General features: G+C 48.3%; 2 non-coding genes across 2 annotated transcripts; both read right to left on the reverse strand.

The window, feature by feature from the left end:
• Window positions 1-5,869: 5,869 nt before the first annotated feature.
• Window positions 5,870-6,059, reverse strand: LOC140397860 (U2 spliceosomal RNA). The gene has a single exon (XR_011937284.1). It is a non-coding gene; the product is annotated as a U2 spliceosomal RNA (small nuclear RNA).
• A 5,747-nt stretch (window positions 6,060-11,806) lies between these two features.
• Window positions 11,807-11,997, reverse strand: LOC140397494 (U2 spliceosomal RNA). Its single transcript, XR_011936930.1, has one exon. It is a non-coding gene; the product is annotated as a U2 spliceosomal RNA (small nuclear RNA).
• Between the last annotated feature and the right edge of the window lie 392 nt (window positions 11,998-12,389).

Consider the following 12,389-nt stretch of genomic DNA (forward strand, 5'->3'; position numbering starts at 1 on the left):
CCTCTTTATTTGAGGCCGATCCTTGGCTTGTTTACCCTCGTCGGAGGAGGTTTCGGCACTAAGTGTACTGTCTGAAAGGTGTCGCTTTGTGCCACTCCCCATTATGGGGTTCTGCAGTTTGTTTTTTTGTTTTCTCTTTCGTTTGTCCCTGTTCACTGTTTCCCAGGGCTCTTTGTTCTTTGTCCCATCCTCTTCCATTGAGTGTTCCTCATCAGATAGGGCTGGGGTTGGGTTTTCAGGAGGTGCTGGGTCCTCCCCTTTTTGTTGAGGGCCCTTCTGTTGCTTTTCCTTATTCTGTGCCGTGGTATCTTTTTCGGTGAAGGGTGTATGAACCTCCTCTCTGATCATCTTTTTAACTCCGCTGCTGATGATCTGTGCATATGTTGCCCCGCATTTCGGGCAGGCCCTGAAAAGATGGCCGGCCTCCTCACACAGGTTGCAGCACTTGTCTTCTTTGCAGTCCTGAGTCATGTGTCCCTCCTGCCTGCAGTTTTTGCAGAAGGTCACACTGCAGTTTGTGGCAACATGCCCCGTTTTGCCACAGGTGTGGCATACTCGTTGCTCGACGACATTACGTGTTGACCACTGCTTCATTGCCTTGTGGTAAAAGGTGTTCTCCTTCAAAAACTTTTCCACAAAGGACAGGTGGTACGGTACGGTCCAACTACTTGGAGCGTTCCGCGGCAATGAGGCCAGGCCCATCCTTCGTAACACCGATGACAGGTAGAACCTCAGTATGTAGTGACACTTGGTGTTTGCATACTGGGGGTCCACGCACAGATTGATGCAGCTGGACACAAAGGTGCCCAACATGATGAGGGAGGCGTTGGGTACGTTCCGCCCTCCCTTCTCCAGAGGTTTGTACATGGTGTCCCTTCGGACACGGTCCATCTTGGATCGCCAGATAAATTTGAAGAGGGCCCGGGTGACTTCTGTGCCGTAGGGTCAGGTTATGGGCCAGACCTGCGCCATGTACAGTAGCACCGAGAGTACCTCACACGTGATGACCAGGGTTTTGCCCGCAATGGAGAGGGAGCGTTGCTCCCACCAGCCCAGTTTCTGCCTTACCTTTGCTATGCGCTCCTCCCAGTTTTTGGTGCACGCCCGAGCAACTCCGAATCATATCACCAGCACCTTCAGGTAATCTGACCTGACAGTGAAGGGGACAAAGGACCGGTCGGCCCAGTTCCCAAAGAACATGGCCTCGCTCTTGCCACGGTTTACCTTGGCTCCCGAGGCCAGTTCAAATTGGTCGCAGGTGGTCAAGAGCCTGCGTACAGACGCAGGATCCGAGCAGAAGACGGCCACATCGTCCATGTACAGGGAGGCCTTGACTTGCATGCCTCCACTGCCTGGGATCGTCACTCCTCTTATACCCGGATCCCTCCTGATGGACTCGGCCAACAGTTTCTATGCAGCACACAAAAAGGGCAGAGGAGAGAGGGCAGCCCTGCCTGACTCCGGATTTGATCTGGAACTTTTCTGATTCCCACCCATTGATTGAGACTGCGCTATAGATGGTTGTGTCGAGCAGTTTGATGCAATTGCGAATTCCCTCCCCAAACCCCATTTTGGAGAGCACATCCATCATGTAGGTGTGCGATATTCTGTCAAAAGCCTTCTCCTGGTCAAGGCTGATGAGGCAGGTGTCCACCCTTCTGTCCTGCACATAGGCGGTCGTATCCCTGAGTAGCGCGAAGCTATCAGAGATCTTCCTGCCGGGTACAGCACAGGTCTGTTCAGGGTGGATCACCGACTCCAGAGAAGACCTGACCCGATTGGCGATGAACTTAGCTAGAATTTTCTAATCCACATTCAACAGTGAAATGGGTCGCCAATTTCGAATTTCTTCCCTTTCCCCCTTCTGCTTGTAGATGAGGGTGATGATGCCTTTCCTCATGGACTCTGACATGTTGCCTTCCAGAAGCATACTCTCGTACACCCAGCAGGTCTGGGCCGATCCAGTCCCACAGAGCCGAAGACAACTCAACCGGTAAGCCGTCGCTTCCGGGAGTTTTACTCGTTTCGAACGACTTGGCGGCCTTTGTCAGCTCATCCAGAGTTAGTGGTTTGTCCAGGTTTTCCAGCTCGCTGTCGCCTATGACCTCCGTGATAGTCGACAGGAAAGTCTGGGAAACAGTGCTATCTGTTGGCTTCAGGTCATACAGTCCGGCATAAAAGGATTGGCTGATCCTCAGGATGTCAGACTGCGATGACTTTTCAGAGCCATCTTCTTCCTTCAGGCTGCTGATCACAGAGGTCTCTCTGTGCACCTTTTGGAAGAAGAAGCGTGAGCACTTTTCGTCCTGCTCCACGGAGCGGACTCTGGAACGGAAGATAACCTTGGAGGCCTCCGAGGTGTAGAGCGAGGCTTGGTGGCTCTCACCTCTTGGAGATCCTCCTTGACATCCACCCCCATCGACTGCAGCTGGAGCAAATTTTGCATACTTTTCTGGAGCCTGGACATGACCCCTCGTCTCTCTCTCACCTTTTGAACGCCCTTGAGGATGAAAAACCTCTTGATATTGCCCTTGATTGCTTCCCACCAGAGATGTGGGGCCTCAAAGAGGGGTTTCACGGTTCTCCAACCTTTGTAATCCCTCCTGAGTTCCTCGATGTTCTCAGGGGTCAGCAGTTTTACATTTAGCTTCCACGTCCTCCTGCCTACCCCCTGGTCTTCCTGCAGGTGGCAGTCGGCCAGTAGGAGGCAGTGATCAGAGAAGAACACCGGCGTTACGTCGGTGGACCTGACCGTGAAAGCTCGGGACACAAAAAAGAAGTCTATCCTGGAGCGGACGGACCCGTCTGGCCGTGACCATGTGTATCTACGCTGCGCGCAGTCTGCAGGGTTGCTGCAGACGTCGAGCAGCTTGGCGTCTTTTACCGTTTCCATCAGGAGTCTGGACGTAGCGTTTAGTTTGCTGTCGGCTTTGCTGGATCGTCCAGCCGCATCGATGATGCAGTTGAAGTCACCACCCAGGATGACCGGCTTGGAGGTGGCCAACAGCAGTGGGAGTTGCTGAAGGACTGCCAGCCGCTCACTTTTTACGGCCGGGGCGTACACATTAATAAGTCTGAGAGGGGTGTTTTTGTATTTCACGTCTGCTACGAGGAGGCGGCCGCCCACCACCTCCTTAACGTCAGAGATGGTGAAGTTGCCTCCCCGCAGCAGAATACCCAGGCCGGAGGAGCGGCAGTCGTTTCCTCCTGACCAGATGGATGGCCCGTGGGACCACCAGCTCGACCAGCGCCTGTAGTTGCGGAGGTGCGGAATTCCGCACTCCTGCAGGAACAGTAGGTCAGCTTTTACATTTGCCAAATAGTTGAGTGTGGCTACACACCGCGAAGTATCTTTGATGCTTCGCACATTTATGGATGCAATTTTGAAACCCATTATAAAAAGATAGATTTACCCGTCTCAAGAGTCCAGAGTCTATACAGTTGGCTGTTCCAGCTGTTGAATGTTCCCCAGCATGCCGGTGGTGCTCGCAAACTTTAGCACAGTTGCAGGGCTGAGAAAACTGTTCTGGTCCGTGCTGGCCGCGTGATTTTGATGCAGATGCATTGGGGGGGGGGGGGTGTAGCCCTGGGGTTCGTCGTGGCAGTCAGTAGGTGTTGGGGTTGCAGGCCGGTCTTCACCTGGGTTGTTGCTGCTCGTTACTATCGGGGGTTGGTCTGTGACCTTGTTTTCTTCCCGGTCGGTGGTCTGGGGGGTCTGTGCCTTCCGTTCCACGTTGGTGCTTTGCCTCTTTATCTGAGGCCGATTCTTGTCCTGTTTTCCCTCATCGGATGAGGTGTCGGCACGAAGTGCGCCGGCTGAGAGGTGTCGCTTTTTGCCACTACCCCTCGGGGGGTTCTTCAGTTTGTTTTTTTGTTTCCTCTTTCGTTTGTCCCTGTTCACTGTTTCCCAGGGCTCTTTATTCTTTGTCCCATCCTCTTCCTCTTCCATTGAGTGTTCCTCATCAGATGGGGCTGGGGTTGGGTTGTCAGGAGGTGCTGAGACCTCCTCTTTTTGTTGGGGGCCCTTCTGTTGCTTTTCCTCATTCTGAACCGTGGTGTCTTTTTCGGTGGAGGGTGTATGCACCTCCTCTCTGGTCGCCTTTTTGACTCCGCTGCTGATGATCTGTGCATATGTCGCCCCGCGTTTCGGGCAGGCCCTGTAAAGATGGCCGGCCTCCCCACACAGGTTGCAGCACTTGTCTTCCTTGCAGTCCTTAGTCATGTGTCCCTCCTGGCTGCAGTTCTTGCAGAAGGTCACACTGCAGTTTGCGGCAACATGCCCCGTTTTGCCACAGGCGTGGCATACTCGTGGCTGTCCCACGTAGTAGAGGTAGCCACGATTTACTCCAATAGCGAAATTGGAGGGGGGATGCAGGATGGCTCCGTTGCTGTCCGTTCTTAGGGTCACCTTGACCTGGTGCTCACTTGTCCAGATGCCGAAGGTGTCTTTCACTTGCACGCTGTCACTTTCAGCTCAGCGTACCTGGCGAGGAACGTGAGCACATCAGACACAGGGACGTGGGGGTTGTACGTGTGCAGTGTAACAACCCGATTTCGCTGTGCCGGTAGCGTAAACAGAGGCTCCGCAGTCAGGATCGACAGGGGACTCTGGTTACCTTTTTCCTTGAAGACGTTCAAGAATTTGATGCACGCTGCGCCGCTCTTGAAGGTGACATCAAAGAAGCCATTCTTGGGGAAGTTTTGCAAGCAGAAGATTTCTGTTGCTTTAAACCCACAACACTCGAGCAGCACCCGCTTCACGAAGAGTATCCGATCCAAAGGTGACTCTCCTTCCGTTTTCTTCACTGTGACTCGGACAGTGTTTCGCACTCCCCAGCCTGGTGGTCGGGATGCAGCTGCATCCATAGCTCGTACGTTGGGTCTGAACTGTATCGGCGTTAGGCCTAAACCAGAGGTTTAGGCCAGTATGTGGATCCACCAATAGCAGCCGGGCTCCAAACGTTTCCTCTTTGACGACTTCAATTCCTCCGAGTTCTCCAATCCACGATCGTCATCGAGATTCTCAGCTTCCCACGATTAAATGAGACTACACTTGATCTCAGGCAAAAGGCCGAGAAGCGATAGCCAATATTTTCCGGCTATGGCTCTTGTCCTCCTCGTCCACCGACTTTCAGGAGCACCTTGCTGCGCTCGACTGTGCTTTGGAACTTTTAGTCTACGCTCACTGTTGGTCAAGAGACCTCCAGCTTGGCCGAGCACGGTGGAGTCTGTGCATGCAGAACCAGTAAAACACAAGAGGAAGACATCGTCTGGCAAGCCGCCCCCTGTCGTCACCAGATTAAATGGAGACGCTGTGAAGGCCCAGTGACACCCAACGGAGGGAGTCGAAGAAATCTCCACCTTTGCCGAACAAAGGGCAATCCGTGCAAGCAGCGAGTACTGGCGGAATCCAACAGGGGGCAATGTCTAGTTTCCCTGAGCTCCACCCTGACGTGTTGGTCGTGGAGTCACGAGAACGAAAAGAGACGCCGTGAAGGTGTACCTACATCCAAATCAGGATGCCGTTCAGTCTGTCGCCACACTTCCCCGTTGTGCAGGATGAAGGGATGTGGTAACTGAAGTGAGGAGAAGGCAAGTCGGCATCCGAGGGTGAGGGTGAGTGGCCTGTAAAAAGCAGCAGGATATCTGTTTGGCATATCAGCTGAAAACGGAGCCTGGCTGCCGCAAGTCCGCGAGCCCATAGGCTCACGACATTAGTGCGCGAAGTGCCCGCCAGCAGAAAAGCTAGCAATGCTCTGGAGCCTGAAATTTTTTTAATTGGTCAGGATGAGACAACTGGACAAGACAGAAGAGGGGAAGCCAGGTTTTGCGCCATTTTCTGCTTTTGCACTATTTGTGCCCAAAGCGGGGTGAAGGCACCATTCCTGGAAACATTGCAAGACCAGGTTGATGCCTGGAGCGGACCAAGAAAGCCCCTGAACCATCTCCGTGTCCCAAAAATCAATTTAATATTCGGACCCCCGAAGGGGACATACCAGATATTAAACTGATAAGAACAGATACTACACTTGATCTGAACCAAAAGGCCGAGAAGCGATAGCCCATGTTTTCCGGCTATTTCCCGAGTTATCCTTTTACCCTTAATGAGCTGGTAAAATTACTTAGGACGTTCGTTCATTTTACCTGCCTGTATACTTTCATGTACCGTTTTTGCTCTCCTAATTTCCTGAAGTTCCCAGTCCACATTGCGACCCCGGCCCCGGGTCACTGGCCGCGTGGAGTTTGCACATTCTCCCCGGTTCTGCGTGAGTCTCACCCCACAACTCAAAGATGTGAGAGGTAGGTGGATTAGCCACCATAAATTGGAAGAATTATTGACTACTCTAAATTTTAAGAACTGTGTATTTCATTGTAAAACAAAAAAGAGGCTGTCAGAGACCCCAGAGATTGTCCTACACGGTGAATCTGTGCAGTGCAGAGTCCAGGAGGCTGCAATCCGGTGTCACAGTAGTTTGCACGCTTGCCTCAGCGCGCCAGCAACCCAGGTTCAATTCCAGCCTCGGATGTCTGTCCATGTGGAGTTTGCACTTTCTCTGACACGGTTTCCTCTGGGTTCTCTGTTTTCCTCCCACAGTCCAAATATGTGCAAGTCAGGTGGATTCGCCGTGCTAAATTGCCCTTTAGGTTAGTTTGGGTTGCGGGAATGAGGATAGGGTGGCGGTGTGGGCTTAAATAGGTTGCTCTTTCTAAGGGCTGGTGCAGACTCGTTGGGCCGAATGACCCGCCTTCCGCTCTGTAGGGATTCTATGATTCTATAAAGAATCGTAACCTGCATTCGAGCCTGACGTGGGATTTCGAAACAATCCAAGGCGAATGGCACAGGCAGATTGGCTTCTGAAGTACAGCTTGGGTCAGTGGGTGTGGACAGTGGTTGGGAAATGAAACACATACATGTTCGGCTGCAGGGCAGGTGCATGTGTCCGTTGGAGCACCAGGTTAGAACGGAAGAGCGAAATATTACTCCAGACTATATCTGGATGTGTTCAGCAGAGTGCACTGGGGACACGCAGATCTCGTACAGCTCAGCTTGATCTGTTTTTATGAACAATAGAGCCAAAAATGACACAGAAAAGTCAGTCCAAAGTATATCTCGACGTAGTGCACTGATGTGTGAACAGCAGTGTGGATAGGAAGGCAGAATTGTCCTTCTAAAGTTCACCAGCTTCTTCAATATAGAACAGTCGGCTGGATAGGAAAACAATTATTCTTCCTGAGCATAGCTGGATATGGTGTTGTGGAAAGTCCGGTGGATTGGGACACTAACTAAGGTGGGATTTATGCAGTCGAGCAATTGGGGGCAGAGGATCTATCCATTTCTATCATTAAAAAAAAATCTTTATGACGTTGAAGTCTTGTTTAGATTCCCCCTAACCTCCTGCGCTCCAGAAAGACGAATCCCAGCTTCTACACAAAACTGGGTTGCAGGACAGCCACATCCATCGTCACAGGGATGTGTGGGGCGGGCGGGACCATGAGGAACGAGGGCTCACCACTGCGCTATCCTTCTCCCAGTTTTACAGGTGCTTCCAGTCCCATTTTCAGCCTGTCTCACAACTGGTGTGTCCCGTCCATCGATGAACTGTTTCATCCCTAAGCTGAGGGCTTGAGGGTGAATAGCCCCCGGTAGGTCTCAAATGCCTCGTAGACATTTTTTGGCTCTGCCACTGGATTCGGTCTGCTGCTTCTAATCTGAGCTATTACCCCCGTGGCTGCCTGCTTTCTCAGCTGGCGAACCAGCAGTGGCTGGCTTTATCTCCGTGTTCGTAAAGGGTCTCCCGTACCTGGCGGAGTTGCTGCAATGCTTCCCTCGTGGAGAGCAGATCAAAGTCCATTTGTAGCTTTTTCCTCTGCGCCAGGAGTTCTTTGTTCGGGCCCTCAGAGTATCGCCTGTCTACCTCCAGTATGGAGTCCACAACTGTCGCCTAGCCGCCCTCTCTACCTTGTCTCTACGTGCGTTCTTGGCCATGATATCACCCCTGATCTCAGCCTTCGTGGCCTCCCAGAGCGTGAAGGGCGGGACTTCCCCATTCTAGTTATTAATAATATAGTCATCTGTGGCCTGTGATATTTTCTTGCACAAAGCATTCTGGGCAAGTCGGGCCATGTCCAACCTCCATGTGGGGGGCGGGGTAGCAGGCATTGAGCAAAAACGTATTAATCTGGCTGCATATTAATATGGAACCATATTGGTATGGAACAGCATTAATGTGGCTGGATATTAATATGGAACATTATTCATATGGAGCAGTATTAATATGGCTGCATATTAACTTGGAACCGTATTAATATGGAATAGTATTGATATGGCTGAATATTAATATGGAACAGTACTAATATGGAACAGTATTAATATGGAACCATATCTTCACAGCTCCAGGGTCCCAGATTTGATTCCTAGATTGGGTCACTCTCTTTGCGGAGCCTGCATGTTCTCCCGGTGTCTGCGTGCATTTCCTGCGGGTGCTCCGGTTTCCTCCCACAAGGCCCGAAAGACGTGCTTGTTAGGTGAATTGGACATTCTGAATTCTCCCTCTGTGTCCCCGAACAGGCGCCAGAATGTGGCGACGAAGGGCTTTTCACAGTAACTTCGTTGTTGTGTTAATGTAAGACTACTTGTGACAAAGATAATTATTATTAATATGGAATGTGGCTGGATGTTAATATGGAACTGTATTAGTATGGAACAGTGTTAATATAGCCGGATATTAAAATGGCCAGATATTAATATGGAACAGTACTAATATGGAACAGCGTTAACATGGCTGGATATTAATATGTAACAGTAATCATATAGAACAGTATTAATATGGAACACTACTAATATGGAAAAGTTATAATATGAGCGAATATTAATATGGAACAATGTTTATATGCTGGACATTAATAGGGAACAGTACTCATTTGTAACGGTCTTAAAATGAAGCAGCACGAATATGGAACAGTATTAATATGGAACAGTATTAATGTGGAAGAGTATTAATATGGAACAGTATTAATATGGAGCCGTTTTAATATGGCTGCATATTAAAATGGAGCAGAATTAATATGCTGGATAGAAATATGGAACAGTATTATTTTGGCTGGATCCCGTTCAGTTTTTGGAAGGGCATATACTGGCCTCGGGAAAGTTGTTTTTTAGGTCTCCAAAGCAATTCGCTTTACATAAACATGTTTAATGTTTAAAAACATGATTTATTATCGGGCACATTTTAAGTCCGATTACAGTAGGGCACTTTTAATTGGTGTGTTACTGTAAGGCTCTGTTTAAATAAGGTCCGTTTGACTGTGGGGCACTGTTTAAATACATTTGATTGACTATAGGGCACTGTTTAAATGCATTTGGTTTACTGTAGGGCACTGTATAAATGCATTTGATTTCCTGTAGGGCACTGTTTAAATGCATTGATTTACTATGGGCACTGTTAAAATGCGTTTGATTTATTGTAGGGCACAGTTTAAGTGCATTTCATTTACTTCACCGCACTATTTAAACGCATTTGGTTTACAACAGGGCACTGTTTACATTCATTTAATTTACTGTAGGGCACTACTTATATGCATTTGAGTGTTGGGCACTCTTTAAATGCATTCAGTTAACTGTCAGAAACTGTTTAAAAGCATTTCGTATACTGTAGGGCACTGTTTGAATGCATTTGATTCACTGCAGGGCATTTTAAAAATGCATTTAGTTCACTGTAGGATATTGTTTAAATGCATTTGATTTATTGTAGCGCCTGTTTAAAAACATTTGATTTACTATGTCACTGTTTAAATGCATTTGGTTTACTGTAGGGCACTGTTTAAATGTATTTGATTTAACGTAGAACACTGTTTAAATGCTTTTGATTCACAGGAGGGCAATGTTTAAATGCATTTGAGTATCGGGCACTATTTAAATGCAATTAGTTTACTGTAGGGAACAAAATGCATTTGATTTACTGTTGGGCGCTGTTTAAATGCATTTGATTTACTATAGGGCACTGTTTAAATGCATTTGATTTACTGTAGGGCACTGTTTAAATGCATTTGATTTACTGTGGTGCACTGTTTAAAAGTATTTGTTTTACTCTTGCGCAGTGTTTAAAAGCATTTGATTGACTGTCGGGGCACTGTTTAAATGCATTTAATTTACTATAAAGAACTGTTTAAATACATTTGGCACCGTTTAGATATAATTGATTTATTTTAGGCCACTGTTCAAATGCATTTGATTTACTGTAGGGCACTGTTTAAATGCATTTAATTGACTCGAGGGCAATGTTTAAATGCATTTGATGGACTGTTGTGCGCTATTTAATTATATTTGATTTACTGCAGTACACTGTTTAAATACTTTGGATTTATTCTGGGGCACTGTTTAAATACATTTGATGGACTGTTGTGCGCTATTTAATTATATTTTATTCACTGTTTAAATACTTTGGATGTATTCTGGGGCACTGTTTAAATACATTTGATTTACTGTCGGGCAGTTTAAATGCATTTGATTTACTGCAGGGCACTGTTTAAATGCCTTTAGTTTGCTGCCGGGCACTGTTTAAATGCACTTGACTTACTGGAGGGCATTGTTTCAATGCGTTTGATTTCGTGTCGGACACTGTGTAAACGCATTTAATTTAAATACTTTTGATTTACTGTCAGGCACTGTTTAAATGCAATTAATTTACTATAAATCACGATTTAATATATTTGGCTCACTGGAGGGCACTGTTTGAATGCATTTGATTTACTTCATGGCACTTTTTAAATGCATTTAGTTTCCGGTAGGGCACTGTTTAAACGCATTTGATTTATTGCAGCGCCTGTTTAAATACATTTGATTTACTGTGTCACTGTTTAAATGCATTTCATTTACTGTAGGGCACTATTTAAATACATTTGATTTACTAGAAAGCACTGTTCAAAAACGTTTGGTTTACTGTAGGGCATTGTTTGAATGCATTTGATTTAACTTAGGGCACTGTTTAAATGCATTTGATTCACAATCGGGCACTGTTGAAATGCATTTAATTGACTCGAGGGCACCTTTTAAATACAATTGGTGGACTGTTGTGCGCTATTGCTGCGCTCGACTGTGCTTTGGAACTTTCAGTCTCCGCTCACTGTTGGTCAAGAGACATCCAGCTTGGCCGAGCATGGTGGAGTCTGAGCATGCAGAACCAAGTAAAACACAACAGGAAGACATCGTCTGGCAAGCCGTCCCCTGTCGCCACCAGATGAAATGGAGACGCTGTGAAGGCCAGTGACACCCACCGGAGGGAGTCGAAGAAATCTCCACCTTTGCCGAACAAAGGGCAATCCGTGCAAGCAGCAAGTACTGGCGGTATCCAACAGGGGGCAATGTCTAGTCTCCCTGAGCTCCACCCTAGCGTGTTGGTCGTGGAGTCAGGAGAACGAAAAGAGACGCCGTGAAGGTATACCTACATCCAAAGAGGATGCCGTTCAGTCTGTCGCCATACTTCCCCGTTGTGCAGGATGAAGGGATGTGGTAACTGAAGTGCGGAGAAGGCAAGTCGGCATCCGAGGGTGAGGGTGAGTGGCCTGTAAAAAGCAGCAGGAAATCTGTGCGGCATATCAGCTTAAAACGGAGCCTGGCTGCCGAAAGTCCTCGAGTCCATCGGCTCGCAACATCAGTGCACGAAGCTCCCGCCAGCAGAAAAGCTAGCAATGCTTTGGAGCTTGAAATGCCTTAAATTGGTCAGGATGAGGCAACTGGACAACAGAGAAAAGGGATAGGCAGGTTTTGCGGCATTTTCTGCTTTTATACATTTTCGCCCCAAAGCGGGGTGAAGGCACCATTACTGGAAGCACTGCAAGACCAGGTTGATGCGTGGAGCGGAAAGAGCAAGCCCCTGAACCATCTCCGAGTTCTAAAAATCAATTTAATATTCGGTCCCCAGATTGAGGACATATCAGATATTAAACTGATAAGAACAGATACTACACTTGATCTGAGCCAAAAGGCCGAGAAGCGATAGCCCATTTTTTCCGGCAATGGCTCTTGTCCTCCTCGTCCACCGACATTCAGGTGCACCTTGCTGCGCTCGACTGTGCTTTGGAATTTTAGTCTACGCTCACTGTTGGTCAAGAGACATCCAGCTTGGCCGAGCACGGTGGAGTCTGTGCATGCAGAACCAGTAAACACAACACGAAGACATCGTCTGGCAAGCCGTCCCCTGTCGTCACCAGATGAAATGGAGACGCTGTGAAGGCCCAGTGACACCCAACGGAGGGAGTCGAAGTAATCTCCACCTTTGCCGAACAAAGGGCAATCCGTGCAAGCAGCAAGTACTGGCGGAATCCAACAGAGGGCAATGTCTAGTCTCCCTGAGCTCCACCCTGGCGTGTTGGTCGTGGAGTCAGGAGAA

The sequence above is a fragment of the Scyliorhinus torazame genome, chromosome 20, assembly GCF_047496885.1.
Source record: "Scyliorhinus torazame isolate Kashiwa2021f chromosome 20, sScyTor2.1, whole genome shotgun sequence".
NCBI classification, from domain to species: domain Eukaryota; kingdom Metazoa; phylum Chordata; class Chondrichthyes; order Carcharhiniformes; family Scyliorhinidae; genus Scyliorhinus; species Scyliorhinus torazame.